Genomic DNA, 19,006 nt, shown 5'->3' with positions numbered 1-19,006 from the left:
AAGAGTGTTGATTGTGGAGCCAAAAAAACTAAAACTGTTAATTTTAATCTCTTCACCATCTATCATGATGCTGCCAGTCAGCTAAGTGGTGATTATCCTTGCTTTCTTGATGTTAAGCTTCATTCCATATTGAAGGCTACACTCCTTGACCTTATGCAGCAAGTGCTTCATATCCTCCTCAGTTTCAGCAAGCAAGGTTGTGCCATCTATATAACACAGGTTGTTGATGAGTCTTCCTCCAATCCTGATGCCACAGTCTTCCTCATAGGAAGGACTCAGACTCCTGATGGCTTGTTCTGAATATAGATTGAAAAGTTGTAGAGATAAAACTCATCCCTGGCATACACCCTTCCCAATTTTGAACCATGCAGTGTTTTGCTCTATCCATGGGAGAAGGATGGGCAGTTTCCTCCTGGGTGATTAACTGCTTCTGTAAACCTGCTGGAGGGCCAGCTATGAGTAGGTTCCAACTCAGTGGTACTCAGCAACTATGGCAGGTTTTCAGAGGCAGTAAATTGCATGGGAGAAGATTGGCTATCTTTCTTCTGTAGAGCAGGTGGTGAATACAAACTGTGTCTGTTTGTGTTGCCAGCACAATTCCTTACTACTACACCAACACATCACCCTTACATATAAGTGTATGTTTATACATACAATAAAGTAACAATAGAAATTTCTGTATTGTTACATGTGGATGTTGAAAAGGAATAATTGAAGTGGGAGATATAAGTATATACAAGTAGAGGGCCTAGTGTTATTTCATTTTGGAGGAACATTCTTCTAACTTGTACAGCACTCTTCTGTCAGTTAGCTGTATTAATGTAATCTGGGTTTGCTGTGATGCTGAACCTTGTGCCATTGAGGATCAAATGCCCATGGTGGACAGGGTTTGGTGGAACTCCCAGTTTAAGACAGGCTTGGAAGCAGGAATTGCATCCACTTCCTAAACCACATGCCTCTCGAAACATTATGAATGTGGAAAAACAATGATAGTTACGGAAAGGCTTCAAGGCCTTTTGTTCCTAGGGCTGCTGTGAGTCTTGCTCTACTAGACGGCAGTCAACAGCAACAACTTAAGTAGAATAGAGGCTGAATGGACAGGAAAAAAAACTTGGGCTCTCTTTCTTCTTTACCGCCAGAATCCCCCAAGAAAACAAAAAGGAAGAGGAACCCTCAAACATTGTGGTTACAGCATTTCACTGTCTCTTAACAGATACATCTGGGAATTTTTGTGGAGATGAATTGCTTGTCCTCTGATACATTTTTTTAACTATTGAAGAAGCTTTTTGGTGTAATGGAAATGTGAAATTTTGTCTTGTTAATAATGTTCCTTTGAGAGTCAACTACTAGGACAGCTTTACTATTTAATAAAGCTACAATTATGTTTTGAGGTAAAGCTAACATTACCCTTTTTTTCCCCCCTCTCAGAAATATTCAGATTATATTTCTTATAAAAAGAGCAGCTGTGTAATCTTAATATCTTTTGTATGCTTTGTTTTAGGTTGGTACAGAGGTGTGTCAACCAAGAAACCAAATGTGAAGGTATGGAAATGTTATTGATATCTTTTCTGTAGTAGGGGATACAAATGCACTGATTTGATATGAAACCAAATCTTACTGGCTTTCTTTTGATCTTTTAGAATGACATAGTCATTATTTCCTACAGTACTGTATCAGATTTTCTGTGACTCAGCAGTATTAATTTTTTTCCTAAAGAAACAGAAAATGCAGATATAATTATAGCTTCAAAACCTATGTTAAAAATTTTGCTTAGGAGATCAAATACTTATTCTTCAAGTAGTTTGATAAAACAAAATTAACTTATTTATGGACTTAGTATTTTGGAATCATGTTTATCATTTAAGAACATGATAACAGCAGTACAAAAATTGGAAAAAAATTAGTGTGTACGTAGGATTTTTTTCTCTGTTGAGTACTCTTGCTAAAAATATGAATTTAAACAGGAATTATAAGCTTAAAACATATACCTTTTATATTAGTATTTATGTTTACTTGTTTCTTAATTTTATTAAATAAATATATTTTTATTTGCATTTAAAATATGCTTAGAGACTCACTAAGATAGCAGTTACAGCATTCAGAAATATTTGTAAATGAGAAAACTTTTTTTAGGAAATAGTTTTTGTTGTCTTTTTTTAAAAGAAAACCCACAAACTATTATTTTGTTCTTTATATTAATTTGCGGTAAGGAAAACCACTTATAAGGAAAATACAGGTTCTGTATATTATCCTTTTGGTTCCATATGTTCAAGTTTGCATGTTAAAAGTGTAGTTTTATTAGACATATGATAAGAAAATTTCTATTGTTAAATGATTTTAAGAATATTTTCTTTTTATTCCTTCTAGACAGTGTAGGGTTTTTTTTTTAATTCACTTCTAGGCCAGAGCATACCTTGACTTTGTAAATTTAGAAACCAAAACGTGTTTGAGACCGAGTGCTATATTCTGTTGGTGTGCATGCACACATGTGACATTGTGGACAAGCACATACACAGACATATATGTTAGGCTCTCCAAAGAGAAACTTTTTAATGAGTTGAAGAATAAGGAAATGAAATGAAATTAAGAAAAAAGAACAAATATTTGATTGCAATTTTGTAAATTTTAGGAAATAAATGTTCATCTTGGAATAAATAAAATGCAACAGAATTATATATGCTCTTCCTTTATGGTTTTATTGTTGCTTACTTTATGGTTTTATTGTTGTTGTTAGGTACTGTCAGGTTGAATATGACTCAAAGTGACCCTATAAACAACAGAAATGAACCCTGTCCTATTCAATGCCATCCTCAACATCTCTGACACACTTGCATTGTTTGCATTGTTTGGGGTCTTTCTTGCTGACCATCAAAGCATGGTGTCCCTTTCCAGGACATAGCCTTTCCTCACAGCATGCAAAAAGCAGGAGCTACATTTATACATGATTCTTCAACCAGCTATTGTTCATGTAGAAGCAGGGCTTTAACATAGCAAAAGCAGATGTAAAGTGACATGAAATTGTAAGACATGTTCAGAGAATGGCAAACTGTCCCAGCTGTCTAGAGCATATCACAAAAGAGTGGTGAATCATAAAGCGAAAAAGGTAGGTTGAAACCATATTTATGGGAATAATACCATCAAGTCAAAAATGACTCATAGCTGACCCTTCAACTGATTTTCAGAGACAGTTAATTGCAGGGGAAGAGATGATTGCTTAGACCATCTGGTGGATTTGAACTGTGTGTTTTTGGGTTAGCAGCCTAACTTCTTACCATTGAGTCATCAGAGCCTTGTGAAGTATATATATATAGAAACTCTTAAATTGATTCATTCTTGTATATCTAAATGCTAGCTAGAGTTTAAGAGTTGTTGTTTTTGTTGTTACGTATTATCTGGTTGACTACAACTCATGGAGACCCTATGAACAACAAATCAAAACTTTGCCCTATCCTGCACTGTCCCCCATGCTCTCCAGCAGGATGAAGCACATTTTTGTAATCACTGTGTCGATCCATCATCTTATTAAGGGTCTTCCTCTCACCCTCCACCAGCATGATGACTTTTTCCAAAGACTGGCCCTTCCTGACATGTAAAAAGTGTGTGAGATGAAGTTTTGTGATTCTAAGGAGCACCCTGTTTGTACTTCTTCCAAGACAGAGTTTGTTCTTTTTTGTAGTCCAGCAGATAATCAGTACTCTTTACCATTATCACAGTTCAGAGGCACCAGTTCTTCTTTGATCATCTTTATTTAGATGTCAGAGCTCTGGTGATCTAGTTGGTAAGAGCTTCACTGCTAACCTAGAGTTGGCACCTATCTGATATTTCAGATCCTCCAGTGTCTCCAAAAGAGAAAGTTGGCATTCTCCTCCTTGTAAATTACAGCCTCTAAAAACCCACTAGAAGGTCAGCTGTGAGTGGGTTATGCCTAGTTAACATTGATTATTGCTCTAGCTTAATGTAAATTTTTGGTTAGATGATGATATTGATTTGAGAGAGATATACCAAAACTCTCATAACTATATTCTGACAGTGATTTGATGCAACACTTCCAGTATATTTCTTTTTCTCTATTTGTTAAAGTCACATCTTTCTCCAGAGGTTGGGTTAATTATACACAAAATGTACTTTTGCCTAATACACATTGTGGTTGTATATTTTAAATTAATTATACATTTTAACCAATATATAAAGTGGTTCCCACACTAACAAAATTTACTAAATTGATGATAAAGTACAAGTCCCATTGCTGATTTGTTATATATGTGTTAATTACACTTTGCTTTTTTCTAATGGAAATTTTTTTCTCTATTACAGGGTATCTTTCCTGCAAATTACATTCACTTGAAAAAGGCAATTGTCAGTAATAGAGGGTGAGTAGTTGGCATTTCTAAGTTGATTTGCAAATTTTACCTCTTATGGTGAAGACTTTTAAAATCATTGTTGCTTTTAAAATCATTATGCTACTGATAATATTTTATGGCAAAATGTGTAGTCTGGGTCTAGAGCTGATACTTCCAGGAGGGAAGTTTTGTGGTAAATTTGAGACCGCCCACTGTTCCTGCCTCTGGGGCTAGGACTCCAGTACTGGCATGCCTAGATAGAGAGTCTTATGGTAAATCTGTAACAGAGATAGCTTCCAGGAGTGCAGCCTGACATTGTACTCTAGAACTTATACTCCCAGGTGATCTATCTGATGTTGTAGTAGCAAGTTGGCATATCTGGGTGGGTATTCTCATGGAGAATCTGCAACAACAGCTGTTCACAAATGAACAGTAATGAGTCTGATAATGAGTTGGTGATAGCTGGTGATCCCAGATAAGGAGTCTGATGATCCAGTGGCATGGCTGGTAGAGAGGGAGCGTACACAGTAGCATCCTCAGCCAGGGAGCCTAGCAGTACAGTGGCCCTACCTACCGGTATTCCAAGGCAGAGTCTGATACTGGAGCAGTAGAGCCATCATCTGCTTAGGGATCCAGTAGTGAAACAGTGACATCTACTACTCAAGAAATGAGGCCAGTGTTGAAGGGGCCACAAGAAAGTGCACAAAGTATACAAGGAGGTATAAGTGGTGAGCCGGGTTTTTGAAGTGAAGACTTCAGCTTTCAACATAATAAAAAAGAAGATAAACAAATCCTAGGAAAAGGGAAGGAGTTAATCTCTAGAGAAATTACAGTATAATTGCTGAATGTCTCCCTTTTAACAAAAAAAATTACAAAGCATATAAAGAAACAAAGAAGGTGGCCCCTACATAAGATCAAAATCATGTGGCAGAGGAATGAGAATGGGGGTGTGTGTGGGGCTAATGGTAGGGTCACACAATTTGATGTGTGGAGGAAGAGGTGGGAAAAGGAAATGGAAAAGATCTAGTGTGAAAAACAGTGTATATGAACTTAGTAAGAAAACTAGTATAAAATAAAAATTTTGTTGTTGTTTGTTGTTATGTGCCATAGAGTCGCTTGCGACTCATAGCGACCCTATGTACAAAAGTTTTATATGTTAAAAAAAATAATGTGGAAGAAGCTTTCCCTGAGAATTAACAGATTACTAGACTTTAAAGCAATGGTACTAAATAATTTCAAAGAGTTAAAAGAAAACATAGCTAAAGAAATAAGGAAATCATATAGGAAGAAAACAAGAGTTTCAGTAACCTGACAGAAACTTCTAAAAAGAACTAAACAAGTGTTAGAAATGAAGAGTACAATAATAAGTTTAAAAAAATCACTGGGAGGGGCTCAGCGCAGGTTTTAATTTGCAGAAGAAAAGAAAACAAGCTGTGGTGCAAAGAATTAATGAATAAGATTCTTCTTGACACAATTTTAAAAATTTCTACCAAACTACAACCTTTAATACGGATTACGTTTTAGCATTAAGAAGACAAAAATTCTGACCACTGGACCAAGAGTCAACATCATGATGGATGGAGAGAAGATTAAAGTGGTTAGTGATTTCATTTTACTTGGATCCACAGTAAGCAAATACCCTTGGCAATAGCAGTCAAGAAATCAAAAGTTGTATTGTGGTGAGGAAGTTCACTGTCAGGGGCCTCTCTTAAGGTACTGAAGAACAGCAACGTCAGTTTGAAGACTAAGGTGTTTCTGATTCAAGCCATGGTATTAGTTCCTGTGTATCTGAAACGTTGACATTGATTAACGATGATAGAAGAGGAATTTATTCTTTTGAGTTATGGTGTTGGAGAAGAGTACTGAATAAGCATGGATTTCCAAAATAACAAACAAATAAATGTGTCTTTGAAAAAAATGCAGCAAGGGTGCTCCTCGGAGGGAAGGTTGATGAAATCTATTTCACATACTTTGGGCATGTTATTAGGAGAGGTCAGTTCTTGGACAAAGGACATACTGCTTGGAAGGATAGAGGATCAGTGAAAGAGAAAAAAACCCTTAATGAGATGGAGTGACCCTGGGGCTGGAACAGTGAGCTCAAAACTATTAGGGATGGTGAGGATGGTGCAGGACAAGGCAGGGTTAAGGCTTGCTCTTAAGAGGGCTGCTGTGAGTTGTGGTCAATTTGAAGAAAAAGGGAACAAACAGGTGTGTCCTGGAGAGGGTGAAACCAGCTTACTCGTTGGAGGCAAGCATTTTGAAGCACCATCTCACATTCTTTGGGCTTGATGCCAGGAGGGACCAGTGTTTGGACAAGGACATCATGCTTGGAAGGGTGGATAGATGGTCAGGGCCGAGAGGAAGACCCTGGATGAGATGAATTGACACAGTGACTGAGGCAGTGGAGACAGATGTGTCTGAGATGGTGAGATTGGCCCAGGATAGGGCAAGGCTCAGAGCTATTGTGCGTGGAGTCTCTCTGAGTCGCATTCTACATGAGGGCACATAACAACAACAGCAGCAGCAACCAAATGTCTGGGTGTCACTATGCTAATGAGGTACTTGTTACTAACATTGTAAATAAAATGCATAATAGCCTTGGGGGGGAATTAGTTTTGCTATCATCAGAATGCTAGGTTTAAAACGAGAAAGGAAGGGGAACTTTACAACCTCCACGAAGAAGTGGGAGAAAATGATGCTGAGCATGGAATTCTTTTAAAAGTGGAACTAAGTTATGTGCACTGCATTGAAACAGATGAGGGAGAGAACTGTTTAAAAGGGATATATAATTAGGTATTATTGTCATGACAGGAGTCCAGAATGAAAGCTGTATAGTGGAATGGACTTGGGGGAAGCGATTGTATAACAGTGAAAGAATTTTCCTTCTTTTCAAAGAGAATATCCAACTGAGTGGGGAGGTTGGGCAGGGAGAAAAGTACAACAGTGAATGAATGGAAATACAAAGTCTCTGTAAACTTTCATTAAAATGAGTAAAAAAATATACAACAGGAAAAAAAGTGGAGCTAAGATGTAGCAACTGGTTCAATGACAGTCATGAACCTTGATAAATGAAGATTAATGTGATTGACAATAATAGGAAAATAATGTGAGAGAACAGAGAAAGGAATTTAAGAATTAAAACCATCTCCTTTTTCTGTGGTGTTATCTTTTGATGGAAGTACAGGTGGAATTCAGATTTTAAAAGATCAGGTGTCTTAATGACCTTTTTTTTTTTTAAACTATAGAGACACTTTCTAGTAATCCATTTCTTTTCTGGAGACAGAAGATTTATTCAGTAGTAACAGCTTAATATTTTTTTGTTATATTCAAGCAAAGTGTAAAACCTTGGTTTTGAAACAGTGTTTTATTTTGTTTTTGGTAAAGGTTTACCAAGTAGTCTAGCTTCCCATTCAACAATTTCTGCACAGCATTATTCATAACACTGGTTGTTATTCACAATGTTTAAATTTTCTGTTTATTGTGCTTTGGCTGTTTCATCCCAATAATATATTCTCCCTGTCCTCTTCTAGTTTCATCTTTGTTTTAAAATATTTTTTGACCTTTAGTCTCATATAAGTGATTTTTTTGAAGGTGCATAAATGTTATCTTTGTAAGTAGATGACCTGGTGGTTTGAGAGGTTAGTTTTAGCTCCAGGTTGGAAAGTATATCAGGGCAATAGTCTCAAGAATCCTCCAGTCAAACCAGTCCAGTACATTAATAGTTTGTTTTAAAAACATAATTTCCTTCCCTTTCCATTTTTTATTCCACATGTCTGTATAGGGAGAGCTTAGAAAGAATATTCATAGTTCTGATGGAATTTTGTGATTATTATTTTTTGGGGGGTTTTAATACTGGGTGGACTTTGAAAATAATTATTTCATTTTTATAAAGCCAGTAAGCATCATTCTTAAGTTATAAAGGAAATGAAAGTCCATTTTAAGAAACCTACTCCAATGAATGAATGGAATTTCAGAATCTCTGTAGATGTTCATTGAATTAAAAAAAATAAAGATTTTTTTAAAAAAAGCTACTCTAAGTAAATGCCATATTTTTTTATCCTTTCAGAGTCTTTTGTTATCCTACTTGGCTTACTTGAAAAATTTCTTTGAAATACCTTATCTCAGTTTTCTCTAGTTATCAAGAACTATACTAAAATCTAGAATACATAATTTCTCTGCTTATGAAATAAAAAAATTATATATACTATATAAAGAGATGACAACTTCTCTTAGACTGAGGATTTGCAGTATGATGAATGAGTTAGAGTTTTTGTCCTTTGCCACAAAATTGAAATGTGGTGAATTTTCCCCAACTTTAATAAGTTTAATAAATTTTAGCTTTATCTTAGTTTTCTAAAATACCACACAGTGAGTAGCTTAAAAAAATACATTTCTCACAGTTTTGGAGGCTGGAAGGTCAAATTATGGTGTTGACTGTGTTGATTCCTTCTGGGAACATTGCCTCTCTTGTAGTTTTTGGTGGCCAGTGGCAATCTGGGGCTGTCCTTTGCTGCCTATGAATGAATCTATCATTGTTGTGTTCCTTGACCATCTGTTTCTTACATTTGTGAGCAACTCTTTTTTTGTGTGTGAGAAACTACTCTGAAGTGATTAGAATATTGGGACCCAATCTATTCTAGTATGACCTTGTTTAATTTGGTCATATGTTCAATGAAAAACTTTATTTCTTCAAAGTCACACTGACGTATGAAGATGTTGTTTTAGGTGCTGTTGACTCAAGCACAACTCATAACGAACCTGTAAACAACCTTTCTGAGCCCTGTCCTATCCAGTGCCATCCTCACAATCTCTGACACACTTGAGCCCATTGCTATATCATTGTTTCAGTCTACCTGAGAGAGGATCTTTGCTGTCCTACCACCTTTCCAAGCATGATGTCCCTTTCCAACGAATAGCCTTTCCTACTAATATGCCCAAAGTATGTGAGTTGAAGCATTATTATGTTTGCCTCTAAGTCATATCTGTTTTTTTGGATGCCTATGGGATTTTTTTTTTTGAGAAAACAATTTAATTTATAATGAATGTGCTCACCCTAAAACCTATTCATTCTAAGATTATCAGTGACTTTGTAATTTGCAAGCAATTTCCTCTCTCCTTCAGGTTGTATTTCAATATTTAATGAAGTTGACCATTCTATTTAATTTCTCTTTTCTATTTAAAAAGTAACATTTTAAAACGTTTAAAAAGAAGAAATCTCAGAAAAGATAGAAGATATTTAAAGATGGAATAAAAACATTCACCTTACAGATTTCCCCTGCTATCTGAAAGTACCTTTTCCACCTATATGCAGAACAGATTATATGGGAGGCTGGGCTGTATGAGAAGTGTGGCATCAGGATTGGAGGAAGACTCATCAACAGTCTACATTATACAGATAACTCAACCATGTTAGCTGAAACTGAGGACCTGATGCACTTGCTGCAGAAGGTCAGGGACTGCAGTCTTCAATATGGATTGAAGCTCAATATCAAGAAAACAAAGATTCTCACCACTGGGCCAATTGACAGCATCAGGATGGATGGTGAAGAGATTGAGATTTTTAACAGCTTGAGTTTACTTGGCTCCACAGTCAACATTCTTGGCACCAGCAGCCAGGAAATTAAAAGACATATTGCAATGGGAAAGTCTGCTGTTAGAGACTTCTCCAAAGTAATGAAGAGCAGTGATGTCAGTCTGGAGACTAAGGTGCGCCTGATATAGGTCATAGTCTTTGCAATCACTTGCTATGTTTCAGAGAGCTAGACTATGACTAGGGAAAATAGAAGGAGAATTGATGCTTTTGAGCTGTGGTGTTGTAGAAGAGTATTGAATATACCATGGACATCCAGAAAGGGATGTCATGCTCGGGAGGGTGGAAGGATAGCACAGGAGAGGAAGACATGAGGTGGATTGGTTCAGTGACTGGAATAATCAGGGTAGGTGTGTTGGAGACAGGTTGGCACAGGATAGAGCAGGGTTTAAGGCTGTGGTACATAGGGTCGCTATGAGTCACAGGCGACTTGACAGCACTTAAGAACAACATCTGAAAGTAAGGTTCTCTAGTAACAAGAAGCTGCACTGCATTCCCGAAGGCTTGTGGTAAGAGGCCACCAGATGCTCCGCCGCAGAAGGATGGACAATCTCCTCCTGTGCGATTAACTGCCTCTGAAATCCCACCAGAGGGTCTGCTGTGGTTTGGTTCTGACTTAATGTTATACAACAACAACAACAATATCTGAAAGTAGAGCATTCCTGTGAAGACTTTTGTAAGCCAAAATGGCATAAATCAAAGAGTTAGTTACCAATGCTATATGTAGGACTTTTAAAATTTTACTTTATTTTGTTATTTTTTGTGTGTACTGTCAAATTGGAACTGACTGATACAGGAGGAGATTGTCCTTCCTTCTCCAGCAGAGCGTCTGGTGGATTCAAACTGAGCACCTCTGGGTTTGCAGTGCAGCTTCTTGCCACTAGGCCACAGAGCTTGCAGGACTTTTTTTTAAGTGTTCCAAGACCTCCAGATTAATTCCTTATGACTTACTCAATGTTAAGAATTTGGGGAAAGGATACTGCATAGATGAGGTTTTGAAAGAAAATATTTGCATTTCCCTTTTATGTCTTTCTAATACTTGGTCAGAACAGCAGGACTGGGACTTGGAACTTTTAGCAGCTTTTGGTCAGGAACAAGAACCTCACAAAGAGAGACTGCTTATTGTTTGGGATTTTGTGTCTTCTTTTTCCACTCCATCTTGGTACATTTGTGGAGAACATAATTCTGAATATTAAGTGGCTCTTTAGGTTTATGTATAAGCTGCTTCTTGAAAAGTTTTAACAATTGAGGCTCAATGTCAAGAAGACAAAGATTCTCACCACTGGACCAATTGGCAGCATCAGTATGGATGGTGAAGAGATTGAGATTGTGCACAGCTTTAGTTTGCTTGGCTCCATAGTCAACAGTCTTGGCAGCAGCAGCCAGGAAATTAAAAGGCACATTGCCATGGGAAAGTCTGCTGTTAGGGACCTCTCCAAAGTACTGAAGAGCAATGGTGTCTCTCTGGAGACTAAGGTGCGTCTGATACAGGCCATGGTCTTCGCAGTCACTTGTTATGCATCAGAGAGTTGGACAATGACCAAGGAGGATAGAAGGAGAATTGATGCCTTTGAGCTGTGGTGATGGAGAAGAGTATTGAGAATACCATGGACTGCTAGGAAAACAAACAGATTTTTCCTGGAAAGGGTTAAACCGGGTGACTCCTTGGAGGCAAGGAGTCTGAGGCTCCGTCTAACATACTTTGGACATGTTGAGAGGAGAGACCGGTCCTTAGAGAGGGACATCATGCTTGGGAGGGTGGAGGGACAGCGCAGGAGAGGAAGGCCCTCTATGAGGTGGATTGATTCAGTGACTTGGGATAATTGGGATGGGAGTGTCAGAGACAGTGTGATTGGCACAGGAGAGAGCGGAGTTTAGGACTGTTGTACATAGGGTCGCTATGAGTCGCAAGCGACTTGACGGCACATAACAACAACAACAACCATTATTCTTTTTTTTTTGCCATAGAATGAAATTGCCCATATAAACTATATATAGATATTTTCCTATGGGAAATTTCTTTTCAAACTTTTCAGTTATCTTTTAAAGTGTTTCTTGATATCTAATTTGTCACTTTTAAAATAATGTAAAGATAGTTGTTACATTTACCAGTTTCAGTGAGAAAATGAGTTTTTTTTTTCATTTTGAAACATAGCATTATTGACGTGTAAGAAATGAATGTGACTTGAATTAGAAATAACTTATCTGGGTTCGAAGGTCATTTTCAATCTCTAGGCAAGGTTCCATTTAATTGAAAAAGGATAACTATTTACCTAGAAAACAAAGCTGATAAATCCAGTACAATGTTTTTTAGTAAAACAAATTTATTATAGGAGGACCACATATTGCAAATGGACCAGTAACACACTCCTGTTATCCATGCCTACTCAACGAATTATTTATGCTTGTTTACATTATCTTCAGATAATGCCTCTACTCTCAGATACAAAAGGCCTGTTACTAAGTTGAGATGAATGTATGTGTGTGAGAATGCACATCAGGTATGCAGACAAGTGAACTATGGAGAGCACTTTCTCATGCCAGAATTTTGAAGACAGCTAGCTGACCAACTGAGTGGAAGTGATTAATATTTGTTCCTATTTTAAAAGAAACCTGTGATCCAACACAGTACAGAAACTATAATATCATATGCATGTAAAATCTTGAAGATTATTTAAAAAATGACTGGAACAGAACATTGATAGGAAACTGCCACAAATTTGAAACTTATTTAGAAGAGACTGTAGAAGCAGGAATACCATTGCTGACATCAGGTGAATCTAGACTGAAAGTAGAGATGACCCAAAGATGTTTACGTGGGTTTTATTCACTATGTAAAGGCATTTTACTCTGTTGGTCATAATAAATTATGAATAGCATTGAAAATTGGGAATTCTAGAGCACTAAGTTGTGCTCACTGCAAAACCTGTACATAGATCAAAAAGCAGTCATTTCCTCCCCCCAAACAAGGGGACATTATATTGCTTAAAATAAAGAGAAGTATGACAGTGTTGTCAGGTGTATGCTGAGTGAATAATTCAAGACCATATGGACCATATTAAGAAGAAGAAGATGACATCAGTATTGTAGAAAGACTTATAACCAGTTTGCAGATGGCATAAGAAGAAAACTTGAAACACTTACTGAAGATGGTTCTATATGGGTGACATGTCAACATCAAGAAATCAAAAACTTCATGTGAGATCAATTGGCAACATGATGACAGAGGGAGAATAGACTGAAGGTGTCAAGAATTTAGCTTTACCTGCATCCACAGTCATCATTCCATAGACACATCAGCTTAGAAATCAAACAGCATAGTGCATTGGGCAAATCAGCTGTCAAAGATGTCTTTAAATTGCTTAAGATTAAGGATGTCAGTTTAGTGAGTAAGATGCTCTTTACTCAATCCATAGGATTTTTAATCACTTCATATACATGTAAAAGTTAGACAGTGAATAAGGAAAACCAGAGAATAAGTTAAGATTTTGAATTTTAGTCCCAAGAAAGAGTATTGAATAGCTCATGGACTGCCAATAGAGCAAATAAATCTCTCTTGGAGGAAGTGTGACCAGGGTGCTTCTCAGAGGCAGGGATGGTGAAACTTCATCTCACACTTTGGACGTGTTGTCAGGAGTTGCCAGTTCTTAAAAAAAGATACCATGTAGAGAAAAGTAGAGGGACAGCAAAAGAGTAGACCCTTAATGAGAAGGTTGATATAGTGACTTCACCAATGGGCTTGAGCATGATGGAGGTAATGAAGATAGTGCAGAATTGGGCCATGATTTGATCTGTTATTAATAGGCCCACTTTGAGTCACAGTTCCTAGCACCTGACAACTGCAGAACAACAGAGAGCATTTGACAGCAGCACTCATTTAAATACTTGTTACTATCTAACATTTTTCCCCTCTGGCAAGTTTATTCTTAAAACGTTGGTGTACTAATTTACTAATAGCTTTTTAGATTTTTTTGGTTAGAGAGCAAATTGAAAACTCTGTATTCCCTCTTGTACTAACTGCTTCTAAATTTTCAATTCTCCCCTCTCTACTGTAGAATTTTTATTGGTTTTTAGTTTCCTGCATACCCTCCTGCTACCACTCATTTCTTTAGGATTATCACAGTATAACTTCTCAGGGGCAGGCTACATAAAAATCTTTGGATATAGGGTACATGTTTGTTTTTACATTATTATATTTTTAATTTAAAAATGCAATATGAACTTATGAGCTTTAGGGACAAGATCACAACCTAGTGATTTAATCTTCCCAGTATATCTATACCAGAAATACCCCCTAAAAAGGCCACAAAAAAACCAAACAAACCCAGAAATGCATCAGACCCAATTGGTGAAGTATACAGAAGAAAATTTTGAAATACTGAGATTCCAAGGAAAGCCATAAAGATTAAAATACAAACTGATGGAAGAAACTGAGCATAAACACTGAAAGGACCCAAGACAGCATATCCTCCTTGATCTCTTCTGCACACTTCTTGCTGCTGAGCTCAGTGACTCATTCTTGAGGGTGTGCTGAGCTTTGTCTGCCTGGAAGGAGACTGCCTCCTCTGTGCTAGCCCCAAGACTGATGAAAGCACAGTCTGGGACAGGAGCTCCACATTCAAATATATACTATGTATCCTTAGACAGGGTAGACCATACACACACTCTAATGAAAGCACTCTCTGGAACTTCTTAATATAATCTTCATGTGTTTCAAAAGTCCGAGATGTCTACCATTGGCATAAAACTCTGGTAGTTTTAGGTGCAAGAATGTGGCACCCTGTGTAGAAGAAGGGTTTGGCATTTGAGTAGATCAGACACAGGACACACTCCCCACATGCTCGCTCCTGCCTTACACCAGCAGAGGGAGCAAACTCTTCTTGGGTGCATGATCTGACTAGGAAATGATTGAAAAGCTGGACAATTACACTAGGCAGAAATTCCATCCAAGGTCGGGGCTCAGCCTGTTGGCAACTCCTAAGCCAGTGGACTGGTACCTATGTAGTACCTTGGGCTATCTCTGGTACCATTAGTCACCTGTGGAATAAGAAGAATCTTCATCTTGACTGAACACATCCTCAACCTTTTGTCAGATCAATAGAAACATCTGCCATCCCAGACCGGACAGTAAGCCTCCATCTGCCACAGCACCTGCTGATGCCTCAGGCAGCCTCCGTTTCTTTTTGGCCTGCATTTTTGCTGTGGCACAGCCCCTTTCTCCTTTAACCTTTTCTTTCTTTTTTCCTTTCATTCCCCCCCCAACCCCCCCACCTTTCCTTCATGTTGTATAGCTCTAAGTTTGAATGTTTTCACTCGATACTTTGCCTGCTTTTCTGTCCTATGTGATGTTTTTGGGTTTGTTGTCATTGGTGTTTTGTTTTGTTTTTTTCTTTCTTCTCTCCTTCACACTCTCCTCCTTTCTTCTCCTAGTCTAACTAGGGAGCAGAGAGCAAGAGTATCCACACAATCTAACCATGCACATATCTTCTACAGCTCCACCCATCATATGAGAGTAAAGCCCAGCTCCTGTTCCACCTATTGTTGTGTGCTGTAGAGTCATCCAGGAGGTTTGCAGAGGCAATTAATTGCATGAGAGGAGATTACCCATCCTTCTCTGCAGCTAGTGACCTCGAACTGCATGCTTTTGGTATTGCAGTGCAGCTTCTTGCCACTGGGCTACCAGAGCTCCATGCTCCATCTGACTGACATGAAAATGAAACCATCACCAGCTCATCATACACTCAACTGATGTATGCAGACAACAGAAAGAAAACTATGCAAGCACTCCTGTCTTTGGATAGGATGCTGTTGGAACTTCCTGATAAAGAACTCAGAAGAAGAATAGCTAAGTCTTCACAATATTGAGGAAATATATGAGAAAAAACTGGAGTAAGCCACAGATAAACTCAAGAGAAATGTACACAAAATCCTAGAAAAAGAATTTTAAAAATCACTACAAGATCAGATAGACAAAATCAGTGGAAAACTAGCAGCTACAGAAAAATAGGAAATTGAAATAATATTAAGACCAACATTTCAAAAGTTGGTAGCACAGTAGAAGGGCAAGAGAGCAGAATTGAAGAAATGGAACAGAGAATCAGTGAAATGGAAGACAAAGTTCTCAACACTAATATGCTACAGGAAAAATTGGAGGGAAATGAGGAAGTAAAATGAAAAAGCATAAGAATTGTGTGTGAAACCATCAAGAGCAATAACTTGCATCTCATTAGAGTTCCAGAAATGGAAGAGCCATTAAAAAAGCTCAGAGAAAATAGTTTAAGTTCTGCTGCAAGAAAATTTTTCAAATATTATGAAGAATGAGAAAGTACACATTTAAGAGATGGAATGAAAAATCTGAGCAGGCCAGACCCCAAAAGAAAAATACTCAAGATATTTCATAATCAAATTCTCAAAAACCAGAAACAAGTAAAGAATATGAAAACCAGGTAGAAGAAAACAAAGGTTTACCTACAAAAGACAGATGATAAGACTAAGTTTTAACTTCTCAGCACAAACCATGAAAGCAAGAAGGCAATAGATGATGCATATAAAACTCTGAAAGAAAATAATGCATCCATAAAGAATCTTATACCCAAAAAACTGTCCATCAAATTTGGGGTGAAATAGTACATTCTCAGAAAAGTGGGAATTTGTGAAAACAAGACCAACCTTACAAGAAATACTAAAGAGAGTTCTTTAAACAGGGATAGCAAACACACACACACAAACAATGCAACAAAGTAATCAGCAATACCACACACAAAAAAATGGAGCAGCAAAATTACAGCAATAAAACCATGTCTACCCTGAACCACTACCAAAAGTTGATGGACACAGAACAATTTCAGGAAGTATCATAACAATGGTGATTAAGAAAGAAGTTCAAGTTACATGGAAGGCATTAGCAAAAAATAAGGTCCCAGGAATTGATAGGATACCAATTAATATATTTCAACAAACAGATGCAGCCCTAGACATACCTACTAAGCTATGCCAGGAAATTTTGAGGATAGCTACCAGGCCATCCAACTAGCAGAGATCCTTATTTATTCCTATTTCAATAAAAGGTTATCCAACAGAATGTAGAAATTACCAATCAGTATCATTAATGTCACATGAAAATAAAATCTTCCTGAGGATAATTTAAAAATGCCTTGAACAGTGTATCAAGAGAGAGCTGCTAGAAATTTAGGCTGGATTTAGAAGAAGCCATAGTATAAGGGATATTGTAGCTCATGTCACTTGGATCTTGGCTTAAGACAGTGACTTCAGAAAGATACCTATTTGTGTTTTATTGATTATGCAAAGACATTTCACTGTATGAATCATAAAAAATATGGCTGACATTAAATAGGAATCCCAAAACATTGAATTATGCTCAGATGAAACCTATACACAGACCAAGAGGCTGTTGTCTAAACAGAGCAAGGGAACACTGCATGGTTTAAACTCAGTAAAGATGTGTGATAGGGCTGTATCCTTTCTCCATTCCAGTTCAGTCTTTATGCAGAACAAATCATTCGAGAAGCTGGACTATAAGAAGAAGAATGTGGCATTAGGATCAGAGGAAGACTCAGCAACAATCTGTTATGTAGCTGGCACAACCTTGCTTGCTGAAAGTGTGGAGAACGTGAAATGCTTACTGCAGATGATCAAAACCACAGCCAACATTAAGTAAACAAAAGTCTTCATCACCGGAGCAATAGGCAACATCATGATGGAGAAATAGAAATTCTCAGTTACTTCATCTTGCATGGCTCTACAGAAGACCCTTGGCACCAACAGCCAGGAAATCAGATGTATTGCACTGAGAGTGTCTGCTCTTTAGCACTTTGGAGAGGTCTCTGACAGCAAAGATGTCAGTTTGAAGAGTAAGTTGCTTCTGATTCAAGCATTGGTTTTTTATTTCACTTGCGTTGTGTCTGAGAGTTGGACAGTGAATAAGGGTGACAGAAGAAGAATCAATGCCTTTGAATTGTGTTGGAGAAGAGTGTTGAACATTCCATTGACTGCCAAAAGAACAAAGGTCTTCCCTGGAAAGAGTGAAGCTAGCGTGTTCTTTGAAGAGAAGGATGGTGAAATGTCATCTGACTTACTTTGAGCATGTTGCTACGAGGAGCCAGCCCTTGGAAAAGGACATCATGCTTGGAAAGTTGGAGGGTCAGCTAAAGAAGAAGAAAACTCTCAACAAGATGGGCTGATACAGTGACTATAGAAGTTGGCTTGAGTTTGTCAGAGATGATGAGGACAGCACAGAATAGGGCAGAGTTCAGATCCATTGTTCATAGGGTTGTTATGAGTTGTGGTCGGCTTAGCAGCATTTAACAACAGTGGTCAGTAATAACAGTGAATATGAATGGATTAACTGCACCAGTCAAGAGAAGAAGAGTAAGAGAATGGCTAAGATGAGAACATGAGACCATTCATAGCTTGTTAAACTCAACACAAGTCAACTCATTGCCATCAATTCAGAACTGACTTACAGCTAGATTTTCAGAAACTGTAAATTACAGAGGAGGAGATTGCCCATCGTTCTTTTGTGGAGCTGCTGGTGGATTTGAACTGGCAGGGAGATGTCACTTTTTACATTAGTTACAGTACTGTTCTTTATGACTAAGTGTTGTTAGGTGTTGTCAATGACTCACTTTGGAACTTTGCCCTATCCTGCACCATCATGGTTGCAGTTACAGTGTCAATTCATAGTTTGTTGTATAGAAAAGCCACCACCATCACTTGGGTTTGGTAGAGATGCGAAGGCAGGACCAGCATTGGGGAACTTTATAGTCTAAAAATCCAAATATCAAAAGCAGGATTCAGATAGATTCTTATAAGATTACTGACTTGTCAAAGCTATCTATAGAAGTCATGGATCTAATGATTGGTTTGGGAACTGTTTGACGTCCTCTGGTTGGTTTTGAATTAGAAGTATTGGGAAGAAACAGAGAAACACAATCATTGGCCAAATGCTTTTTGTTCTGGGCCAACTGCTTTGAAGATTGTGATTTGACTTCTAGAGGTAGGTTGCCATAGGAATTGTGGGTTAGAGTTCTGTGGCCTTTAATGGTCTGATCTCTGT

At 37.7% G+C, this 19,006-nt stretch overlaps 1 protein-coding gene across 1 annotated transcript in view; it reads left to right on the top strand.

Annotated features, from left to right (window-relative positions):
• Positions 1 to 1,505: 1,505 nt before the first annotated feature.
• Positions 1,506 to 19,006, top strand: part of DOCK3 (dedicator of cytokinesis 3) — a 310,047-nt gene continuing 292,546 nt past the window's right edge. The window contains exons 1-2 of the mRNA XM_006892272.1: positions 1,506 to 1,542; positions 4,315 to 4,370. The gene's annotated coding sequence lies outside the window, so the exon portion shown is untranslated. The remainder of the gene's footprint in view (positions 1,543 to 4,314; positions 4,371 to 19,006) is intronic.

This window comes from Elephantulus edwardii, unplaced genomic scaffold (genome assembly GCF_000299155.1).
Source record: "Elephantulus edwardii isolate Elephantulus edwardi_28Jun2011 unplaced genomic scaffold, EleEdw1.0 scaffold00113, whole genome shotgun sequence".
Lineage (NCBI taxonomy): Eukaryota > Metazoa > Chordata > Mammalia > Macroscelidea > Macroscelididae > Elephantulus > Elephantulus edwardii.
The sequence above is the reverse complement of the archived record's forward strand: the minus strand, read 5'-3'. Positions and strand labels throughout refer to the sequence as shown.